The sequence below is a fragment of the Oryza sativa genome, chromosome 11, assembly GCF_034140825.1.
Source record: "Oryza sativa Japonica Group chromosome 11, ASM3414082v1".
In the NCBI taxonomy this organism is placed as follows: domain Eukaryota; kingdom Viridiplantae; phylum Streptophyta; class Magnoliopsida; order Poales; family Poaceae; genus Oryza; species Oryza sativa.
Genome location: NC_089045.1, coordinates 11051252 through 11062834, shown reverse-complemented (window position 1 = coordinate 11062834; position 11583 = coordinate 11051252). Strand labels below are relative to the sequence as shown.

Here is an 11583-nt window from a genome sequence, read left to right as displayed (position 1 = left end):
TTAAAATTCATGTTATTTCTGTACTCTTTACAAAATTCGTTTACTGTCCAAAATTTGTTTATTCGCTGTTTTACACATGCATTTCTAACATGTTTCCGGCCTTCTTACTTTTTTTTCAATCATGTGTTATAAAGGAACATTCAAATTCTTTCACTGAGAGACAAAGTCATAATATTCAAAATCCTAATATCAAAATTTAAATAAGATGCCCGCGCAACTGTGCGGGCTACCTTACTAGTTTTTAAAATAATAACAGACAAACACCATGGTATTCACTATTCATTCACTGCTTAAAAAAGAATCCAGGGTATTTCAGTCATAAAATTTTTGGAAATTCCAAGAAAGTTTCTAGAAATTCCGAGAAAATTTCTGGAAATTTTCCGACCGATTCTGAATTCCGACGGAAACTGCCCTTATCATTTTCGATTCCGTTTCCGAGAAAATCTTTCCAAATTCGTTTCCGTTTCTAAAAAAATTCCGACCGACAGATTCCATTTTCAAAATTAGGTCTGGAATCCGGAAAGTTTCCGTACCGTTTTCACCCAGACCGGCTCAGGGAGGGAGTGAACTCTCACTGCCAAGATGGAAACTGAGCACCACTACCGACCAGCTAGCTTGCTAAATAAACCTCTTCCGGTTCAGCAATTGGACCGGACGAACTAGCAGTTGGACCGGTGACCCGGTGATATAGGTGCTTGAGCGGTTTAGTGATCGATCCGGGTTTTTTTTACTATGCTTTTAACTTAATGTTAAAGTGAAACGCAGCAACAACAAGGCGAACGGATCTTTAAATTATAGATAGGGTGCCCTCTAGCAAGGGATAGCCCTTGCTAGTTGGATGCTCGTTAGGGTACCATTGTCCGACGTACGAGACAACACACACAAGCAATGATGAACAGACGGACAAACATCAAAGTCAGATATGTGAGCAGGTGAGCATAGCCACGAAGATGAAATGACGATGGAGGAATGATACCTCGAATTATGGTTGAAAATGGTCTAAAATAACATCATTATTTCAAAACTGATTTTCATACTTAGCAATTTAACTATTTAGTGTAGACTATATAATGTTATGCTAAAAAAGAAAAAGAAAACCAAAATCTAAAATTGTGTAAAATGACACTACTTATACAGAAACAATACTATCGGTCGGTAATTTCCGCCACCGTTTTTATTCCTATTTGAAATACTTGATGGGCTGATGGTGGGCTGGCCACTAATATGATAGGCATAGGACTAATATGATAGGCATAGGACTAGAAAATAGGTTCAAATGTGTAGTGAAGTGCCACGAACTGTAACTGGGCCGATCGACCCATTCCTTCCTAATGGGTGTGTCCGCCCAACAAGGATAACAGCATTAGGGTGAATCCACCGGCTGGGTTCATGGGCGCAATGTTTTGCCACTTCGCACATCGCCCTTGTGGTCTTGTGGAAAGGCACTCGCACATGTTGTGTTGGAATTAATAGATGGGCTAAGGCCCATTCGAAGATTAATTCTTTGGAAAATCACAAAAGCCCACCTCATGGGATGGCATGCATGTGGAGTTTAGTACCACCTTGCTTTTCTAGGAGAGGGGACCTCCTTAAGAGGGAGGATGCCCTCCTAGCCACTTGAAGCATGTGTGGTGGAGAGAAGAGGGGAAACACACGCGCGCGCTCGCTCGCCTCGCCTGGGCGGGCAGGCGGCGCGCATGCACGACGTACGCGTCGAATGGTCCGCAAAATTGGCATGTTGCACATATTTGATCTGTTCATGTTTTACTGCTTAGTTTACATGTGTAGATCTAATGATGCGTTCAATCTAGTTTACATCTGCAATGTCATGATTTATTTATGGAATAAATTAAATCATTATGTGCTTATAATTTCAACATGTTGCACCACAATGCCCTAGTAAATCAACCAATTTGTTGGCTCATAAGTCCACAAATATAAGCACCATTCGCCTTTCTTCTTACTATACAACAATTTGAAACACTGTTCCTAGAGAAGGTGATGAGATGTGAACTTCCCACTGATGTGGTCACTGACATGTGGGCCATGGACGATCAGGCACACATGTTGATGACCTCGTTGGTCCGACTTTACGTCAGATGATCCTAGTACGGAGAGGAGGATGCATGGGTTGGGTCTACTCCAATGGGTACTTAGGTCAGCCGCCATACCTATTCTTGTCACATGGGGGTGCTCTCTTGTGTTATGGTTGGTCTCTTAAACCGTTAGTTTCTAACAGTTTGAAATGTACCATTTACGTGTTTAGTGAAGTATATGTTTCGAGCCTCCAAATCGTTTTGGGTAAATCTATATGATTCGTAATCTTGAACCTATAGGTAAGTTGAGTGAGATCTCAGGCATATATTTTTTAACCATTAGAGATCGAGCAGTCTTAAACAGTTTTTTAACCATTATAGTCCTTCCTCGCTTTTGATTCTAGCACTTTAACGTTATCTGGACAGCTATAGCACGTATCAACAAATGTGTATGCATCCAGCTACTGTAATCTTGCATTTACTACAAGATCCTTGCCAGTACGAAAAATTGAATAAATCAAGCCACGGATCAACTTAAAACAAAAATTCCAGCTAAATGCTAACAGTACTATGCTCCTATACTTGGAATCATTTTATCACACAATTAATTCGAATGATTTGGAAACGGCTATCCTACTATACTTGCTAAAAGAAATGAACCAGACAGAATGCAGGCATGTACATCCAAATTAACAGCTAGCATGACTAGCACACGTGGCGTCTAGCCATTGGCCACGGCCGCCTATTTAAGCATGCATCAAGAAACCTCACCTCTTCACTTCATCGACATGGCCGCCGCCTTCCGCATCGCTGCCGCCATGGCCGTAGCTCTGGTACTCCTCCTGCTAATTCTTCCGGTGTAGCCGCGCGTGGCCATGGCCGACGAGCCGCCGTACTCGTGCGGGCCGCCGCCGCCGCCGTCGTCGTCGCTGGCGGCGCAGGGCCAGCAGCAGCAGCCGCACCGGTTCTGCGACGCGTGGCTGACGGCGGAGCAGCGGGCGGCGGACCTGGTGGCGAACCTGACGCTGGCCGAGAAGGTGTCCCAGCTCGGCGACCGCGCGGCGGGCGTGGCGCGGCTGGGCGTGCCGGCGTACGAGTGGTGGTCGGAGGGGCTCCACGGCCTCTCCATCTGGGGCCGCGGCATCCGCTTCAACGGCACCGTCCGCGCCGTCACCAGCTTCCCGCAGGTGATCCTCACGGCGGCGGCGTTCGACGCCGGGCTGTGGCGGCGCGTCGGCGAGGCCGTGGGCGCGGAGGCGCGGGCGCTGTACAACCTCGGGCAGGCCAACGGGCTGACCATCTGGTCCCCCAACGTGAACATCTTCAGGGACCCGAGGTGGGGACGCGGCCAGGAGACGCCCGGCGAGGACCCCGTCACGGCGAGCAGGTACGCCGTGGCGTTCGTGACGGGGCTGCAGGGGATCGGCGGGGAGGCGTCCGCGTGCTGCAAGCACGCCACGGCGTACGACCTCGACTACTGGAACAATGTCGTGCGGTACAACTACGATTCAAAGGTGATTCCGCCCTTGTGTGATGTCGAACACTCAAACTAAACCTATTTGGATCTTGGCCCAACTTATGATAACCACGATAGCTAATTCGCGTGCACGCGTTGGCGGCGCGTGTTTTAGGCCCATATGGCCCAGTGCTGGCTGGTGCGTATGCGACGGCGTCCACGTCTGTATTATTTCCCCGAAAAAGCCAATTTCCGTGTTTTTTTTCTTTTTTTCTTTTTTCATGATTTTTTTATTTTAGAATTGAATCTTTCGTCTTTAATTTTAGTTGAAAGTTTTGAATTTGAGTTGAAAAATTTTAAGATTTGAGTTGAATTTTTGAATTTTGATATGAAAGTTTTCAAATATTTAGTTAAAAGTTTTTAAATCTGATTTGAAAGTTTTCAAATTTGACTTCATTTTTTCAAATTTAGATTTGAAAGTTTCAAAATCTAAGTTGAACTTTTTTAAAAAAAAATAAATTGAAAGTATTCAAATCTTAAGTTGAAAGTTTTTAAATTTGAGTTGAAAGTTTTCAAATCTGAGTCGAAAGTTTTGAAATCTGGGTTGAAAGTTTCAAATCCGAGTTGAAAGTTTTCCAAATCTGAGTTAAAAGTCTATTTATGTATTATTTTTTTAAAAAATAATACTAATAATTATCATTAGCGCTCATTAACGTTATCGATGTTAATCAGCGTTATTAGCGCTAGGAGAAGCGAGATAGGGTGCGTGCGCAGAGTTAGGCAGCTAGCGAGCTAGCGCGCACACGCCCATTAGGAACTTGTCAAAGGTTTTCGTACTTTTTTTTTTAACTTTTTGTGGCATACTACCTTCGTCCTAAAAAAGACAAACCCTGGGTTTGAATCTAGATATGATGCGTGTCCAGATTTAAACCCAGGGTTTATCTTTTTTAGGACGGAGCGAGTACGGGGAAAAGTGGGGAGACATCCTCTCAAGTGGAGAAAAAACATGGCCCTTACGAAAAAGGCTATTTCGCGGTCAGTTGCGTGCGTGGGCCCTCACAATAAGGACCAGGCAATGAGGCCCATTTCCGCCTGATTTCCTCTTGTGCGTGCGTTTGATTATTTTTTTGGGCCGGCGTATTTCTCTCTTTTGGGCTTCCCTACCTGATGGAAGTGGGCTTATCCGGTCATACCATTCTCTTATTTTTCCTTTTTATTTTTGTTTTTTCAATACTAGACTACTCATGTGGCCTTACTTTTGTTTTCCCTGCTCTACATGTGTGGATGGTTTTTCTTGAGTATATATAAGCTATGTTTTGATTGATAACGGGTGTTAGTTACGACGTGAGGTTCGCGCATATATATGCAGGTGACTCTCCAGGATCTTGAGGACACCTACAACCCGCCGTTCAAGAGCTGCGTAGCGGAAGGGAAGGCGACCTGCATCATGTGTGGTTACAACAGCATCAATGGCGTCCCTGCCTGTGCCAGCTCCGATCTCCTCACCAAGAAAGTAAGACAGGAATGGGGAATGAACGGGTACGATCGATCGATCCATGTCATTTTATAACTTTGTCAAAATATATGTCTCATTTATTATATAGTTTCTGTACATTTTGTCCATGATCACCTGTGTAGAATTATTAATTCTTTCATGAAAAAAAAAACTGGACGTTTATTCTCATATATCGTTTACACATGCATACTCAGGTATGTTGCTTCGGACTGTGATGCGGTGGCTACTATACGCGACGCGCATCACTACACGTTATCGCCAGAGGATACAGTTGCTGTTTCTATCAAGGTTGGTAAGTTCATTCTGCATGTCCTGTAAATAATGTTGATCAAGTTACAGCTAAATATACTCCAATCTATCATCACTTTGAAGCAAATGTTCAATATTGAAATTTCCACCGCGATAAGAAATTACCGGAAATTGAACATTTTATCCATATCTATCTATTTCTATTATATACTAAAAGTCTATTAAACTTCCTAAAAACGCTCTCGAGCCGCCACGTGGCACCCTATAAACACTCCTATGCCGCCACGTGGCACTTTCTAATCTCACCGTCGATTTTCATTTAATTGGTGGACCCGTTATTTTAGACCATTAAATTAAATTTTGCTTCCTCTTAATATATCATGTCCTGTGCATAGATGTCGTTTATACCGGAAAAAATAAACCATCCGTACGTACTTGGAAAGCACTAAAGGCACCTTTAGGACTGTTCATTTTAAAAAAGAACGTACTTACGTACGATAAAAAAACTATAAAACAGGAAAAAGAAACTGTTCACTTGAAAAAAATAGCAAAAAATATATATCATAATAATAATAAAATTATAAATATATGACCCTAATAATAAGAAAAGCTACAAGACCCTATATTTTATGTACATAGGTAGAAAAAAAATATGATTTTTTTACTATAATAATATAATTTATTCCACAGATATGGTCATGTGGTGTTCCTACAAACATTCTTACCGCCACATGGCACTATATAATTTCGCTATCAATTTTCTTTTAAAATGATGGACCTATTTTTAGATTATTAGATTAGTTCGCTTACTGTTAATTTCCTATGTATATGAGAGAAATTGTTTACCGGATGTTCGATTGAAACAAAACAATGAAAGAAATATACGTACGATAATAAAGCTATAAAGCCCATAAAATACATATATAAGAGTATGTAAGTACGATAAAAAACCATCAAACAGAAAAAACTTTAGATATTGTTCACTTGAAAAGATACGTACTTATGCATGAGTGAAAAGAAAATCCATAAGACCAGAACAAAATATATGTACATCGATAGAAAGAAAAATATACGGTCTTTTCAAAATATGACTTTCTATACTACAAAAACAAAATTTATTACTCAACAAATATGATCATGTGGTGTTTCAACAAGCACTCTTAGATTGCCACGTGGCACTCTATAATTTTGCTGTCAATTTTTATTTTAAAATAATGGACCCATTATTTTAGATCATTAGATTAGCCCATTTCCTCTTAATCTCCTGTGTATATGAGAGAAACTATTTATCAAATATTCAATAGAAAAAAAAGAAACATACATACATAAGATAATAAAGCTATAAAGCCCCGAAAAAATATATATATAAGTTGGTAGAACCTTCGAAAACATATAGACGTTTTTCATAATAGGATTCTACAGTATTAAATATGCAAGTTAAACTACATTAATATAAAAACAAATTAAATGTGTTTAAAGACCCATTTTTAAATTATATAGTCAACTTATAATCAGGTCTATTCAAATGTTGACGATTTATCATAGTTATATTATAGTGCTAAATACATTACAACCCATGGAGCGGACACATAATAATTAATATCAAAATACTTTTTCAAATCATTTTGGTGACATATAATAATTAATGTCATGATAATTTTTGAAATAATTTCACATTGTATTTTATGGTCAAATATCACTTGATAATTATATAACACTAACTGAAATCTACATGCATGAAAATGAAACAACATTATAGTTTGTCAATTACATCTAATTTTATTTTAATTTTTGTGAGATTAAGATTCTCAATTTTTTGGATTTTTCAGAATTATTTGATTGGTATGCCCAGGCAATGATCTTGCCATAATACAACTCCTTAATCTATCACAAAAAATATGGTCATTTACGTTTTTTCTTTGCCAAATAAGTTTGGTAACAAATGAACAATCCTATAACATGTACATAAAACTACTCATGATATATTTTCTTATTTTCTTATAGTTGAGAAATTATAATATGTTGGACAGATGTGATAATTGATGAATGTACGCTATACACCCTACTGATATAACTATAAGTGCACTTCATCTAATTAGTTATTATAAATAATTTGGAAAAATAAATACATTTTTAGAATTAGTAAAGGTGTCTCATGTAATTATTAACAGTAGGTGCCAAAAACAAACCGGATGTTAAAATTTAGATCTTTGTCAAAATATATACAATGATATGATACTTTAAAGATTATCACGGTCACATGTTTGTTTAGCTACATATATGTTTAATGATCAATCTCACTCATTTCTAAAGATTACATTGTATCTCTAACATAAAAAATTAAGAAGTACTACTTAACACCATAAACAAATCATGTCTACACAAAACATAAAAAAATTATTTTTTTACGGGAAGAAATGAAGAACTATTTTCATCACATCCATCTTCTCTTTGTTTCCCTGAAGGGCACTGGGCAGAGCATGAATAACAAAGCTTGCTAAGCTACCACAAGTATAGTAGGGGGCACACATATGGTTGAGTTAAAGCAAGCCCAGAGGAGGCCACAATTGATAATAGTGCTGAACTTCTCACTTACTAATACAATCTTCTTTAAGGGTGCCGATAGCAAACTAGGATTAATTAAAATAATGCTCCATACTAGCTATGAGGCATGACTATCTCGACCCATGCTTGAAGGCAGTGGATAAATAAAGCCTTGATGGTTCCACCCATTAGAGGGGGCATTTCATGTCTATTTTTTAATGGTGTTATCGTATAAACCAATAGAAGCGCGGTAGTTTTAGATATTTATTCATAGATTTAGAAATAAGTGTTGACATAAATATTTAAGTATGTAGTGGAAATGAACGTTTTTTGTATTAATGATGTATTAAGCTTATTTTGGTGGTACAAATGAAGTTTTATTTATTAAAAAGATATCTACCTTTTAAGAGCAATGATAAAATTAATGGTGATAATAGGCAAGTTTACATATAACCTGGACAAAAGCGATTTTTTTAATCTGAGACATTCTTATCATTTATATTAAAGATTACGGTCTATTTCACAATATAGATTTTTGTTATTATGAGACAAAATCTATAATTTCTTATATCTATTGGATGAGATATGACATAATTCTAATAGCATTATTTCTATAAATAATAAATAAGATGCCCGCGCATATGCGCGGGCTTTCTTTCTAGTTATGTAAAAATAACTTAGAATTTTCAAGACAACGACAATTTTTTGGATCTATATCCCCTTTTCCCTTCTCGCAATATTGAACCCTGTTTAAAGCTGAGATTTGTTCCGATCCAACAAAAAGTACCTTCAGATACCAGTACCTCATGGTACCAAATCATTTATGATCATTGGATCTAACAATACAAATCCTGTCCAGCTAGATCCAACGGTCAGAAACGATTTAGTACCGTAAGGTACCGATACCTCGAGGTACTTTTTGCTGGCCCGGAACAAATCTCTGCAATGAATTGTGCCGGGAAATTCACAATGTACCAATATTGTTGCGAAATTTGCAATACTGTGAATCCTTGACAGTTAATTTAGCGTTCCATTAACAAAACTCCAGGTATGGAATTAAAAATCCTAGATTCTAGGCAATGAATTTAACTGAAATCGTGTTGCAATTATCAGGAATGGACGTGAACTGCGGGAACTACACACAGGTGCACGCCATGGCCGCAGTCCAGAAGGGGAACCTGACGGAGAAGGACATCGACAGGGCCCTCGTCAACCTCTTCGCCGTCCGCATGCGCCTCGGCCACTTCGACGGCGACCCCAGGAGCAACGCCGTGTACGGCCACCTCGGCGCCGCGGACGTGTGCTCGCCAGCGCACAAGAGCCTCGCCCTCGAGGCAGCGCAGGACGGCATCGTCCTCCTCAAGAACGACGCCGGCGCCCTCCCGCTCCAGCCCTCGGCGGTCACCTCCCTCGCCGTGATCGGCCCCAACGCCGACAACCTCGGCGCTCTCCACGGCAACTACTTCGGCCCGCCGTGCGAGACCACCACGCCGCTGCAAGGGATCAAGGGGTACCTCGGCGACCGCGCGAGGTTCCTCGCCGGGTGCGACTCGCCGGCGTGCGCGGTCGCCGCGACGAACGAGGCGGCGGCGCTGGCGAGCTCGTCGGACCACGTGGTCCTCTTCATGGGGCTGAGCCAGAAGCAGGAGCAGGATGGTCTCGACAGGACGAGCCTGCTTCTCCCCGGCGAGCAGCAGGGCCTCATCACCGCCGTGGCGAACGCGGCGAGGCGGCCGGTGATCCTCGTTCTCCTCACCGGCGGGCCGGTGGACGTCACGTTCGCCAAGGACAACCCCAAGATCGGCGCCATCCTGTGGGCGGGCTACCCCGGCCAGGCCGGCGGGCTCGCCATCGCCAAGGTGCTCTTCGGCGACCACAACCCCAGCGGGAGGCTGCCGGTGACGTGGTACCCGGAGGAGTTCACCAAGGTCCCCATGACCGACATGCGGATGCGCGCCGACCCGGCCACCGGCTATCCCGGCCGGAGCTACCGCTTCTACCAGGGCAACACCGTCTACAACTTCGGCTACGGCCTCAGCTACTCCAAATTCTCTCGCCGCATGTTCTCCAGTTTCTCCACCTCCAACGCCGGTAACCTGAGCCTACTCGCCGGAGTTATGGCGAGGCGAGCCGGAGACGACGGCGGTGGCATGAGCAGCTACCTAGTCAAGGAGATCGGCGTCGAGAGGTGCAGCCGGCTCGTCTTCCCGGCGGTGGTCGAGGTGCAGAACCACGGCCCCATGGACGGCAAGCACTCGGTGCTCATGTACCTCCGGTGGCCAACCACGAGCGGCGGCCGGCCGGCGAGGCAGCTGATCGGGTTCCGGAGCCAGCATGTCAAGGTAGGGGAGAAGGCCATGGTGAGCTTCGAGGTGAGCCCGTGCGAGCATTTCAGCTGGGTGGGGGAGGACGGCGAGAGGGTGATCGATGGAGGGGCTCATTTTCTCATGGTTGGGGATGAGGAGTTGGAGACCAGCTTTGGCCTTTGGCGGTTGAGTTGAAGGAATAGGTTTTAGAAAAAAAAAACAATCGAAAGATTAGGTGGATGTGGGTGTAAATTCTTTAGCTGGTTAAGCTAATTTAGCATTGATCAATAAATCTTATCGTTTGTTCTTCTCCATTCTTTGATATGCCTGCTGATGATTGAAGTTGTGATATATAATCCGTTTCATAATACAAGTTGTTTGAATTTTTTTCATAGTCAAAACCTTTTAAGTATAATTAAGTTTATATAAAAATATAATAGTATTTTTGACACAAAATAAATATAATATACATATTATATTTGTTTTGTGTTGAATATTCAATGCTAGATTTAATAAAACTAGTTGATAATTTACATATGTTAATTTTTTTTATAAACTTGGTCAAATTTAACAAAGTTTCACTAGGAAAAAGTTCAAACGACTAATAAAATAAAATTAAAAAAACCTTTTTTTTTCTACGTAAGACAAAAATACCATTCTAAAAGTTGTTATCCAACTGCCTGGAAATCATACATTTTCATATCAGGGGAAGTAACATACTGAGGTGGAAATGCATTTTTAGAGACGCTCGTTCTTACCTCCTCCGTTTCACAGTGTAAGTCATTCTAGCATTTCCCACATTCATGTAATGTGGGAAATGCTTATCTAGATTCATTAACATCAACATGAATGTGGGAAATGCTAGAATGACTTACATTGTGAAATGGAGGGAGTACTTGTTAGAACAAACGCATCTGGAAATGGTGTTTCAGCCTGCATTTGTATTTTCTAGGCGAAAACAGCTCAAAAAATATTTCATATTTTTACAAGACATCTATATTGGCATGTAATTAAGACCATATGTGTTGTTTGTACTGTGATGGAATATTGGCATTGTCTTGAATACATTATTTGGTTAAACTAAATATTGATAGAAAATGAGCACTGAATATGAGCATATGAAAATTTGCGTCAAAAGATAGTATCGTTGAATAAATATTACTCCCTCCATCCTAACATGATGGTCATGTAAAAAAATCGAAAGTTTCAAATTGATCATCACAATAGGCTGTTTGGAGGAGATTTGCATACTGATTTACATTACTCGAAAAACGATTTTTTATGGCATTATCCTATTTTTTTCACTGTCGGTTATATAAGAAATCCGCTTGCAAAATTCTAACGAGGGATAGTGGGTTTAGGACCGCTAGTAAAAATCTATTTTCGCTGGCGGTGAGTTTAGAACCGACAGCGAAAATCCGTTTTCGCTAGCGATAGATTAAGAAGTTCGCTTGGAAAAATATCCCTATTTTTGCT

General features: G+C 41.1%; 1 pseudogene; it reads left to right on the top strand.

Annotated features, from left to right (window-relative positions):
• Positions 1-2824: 2824 nt before the first annotated feature.
• Positions 2825-10302, top strand: LOC4350301 (probable beta-D-xylosidase 7; annotated as a pseudogene).
• Positions 10303-11583: the final 1281 nt, after the last annotated feature.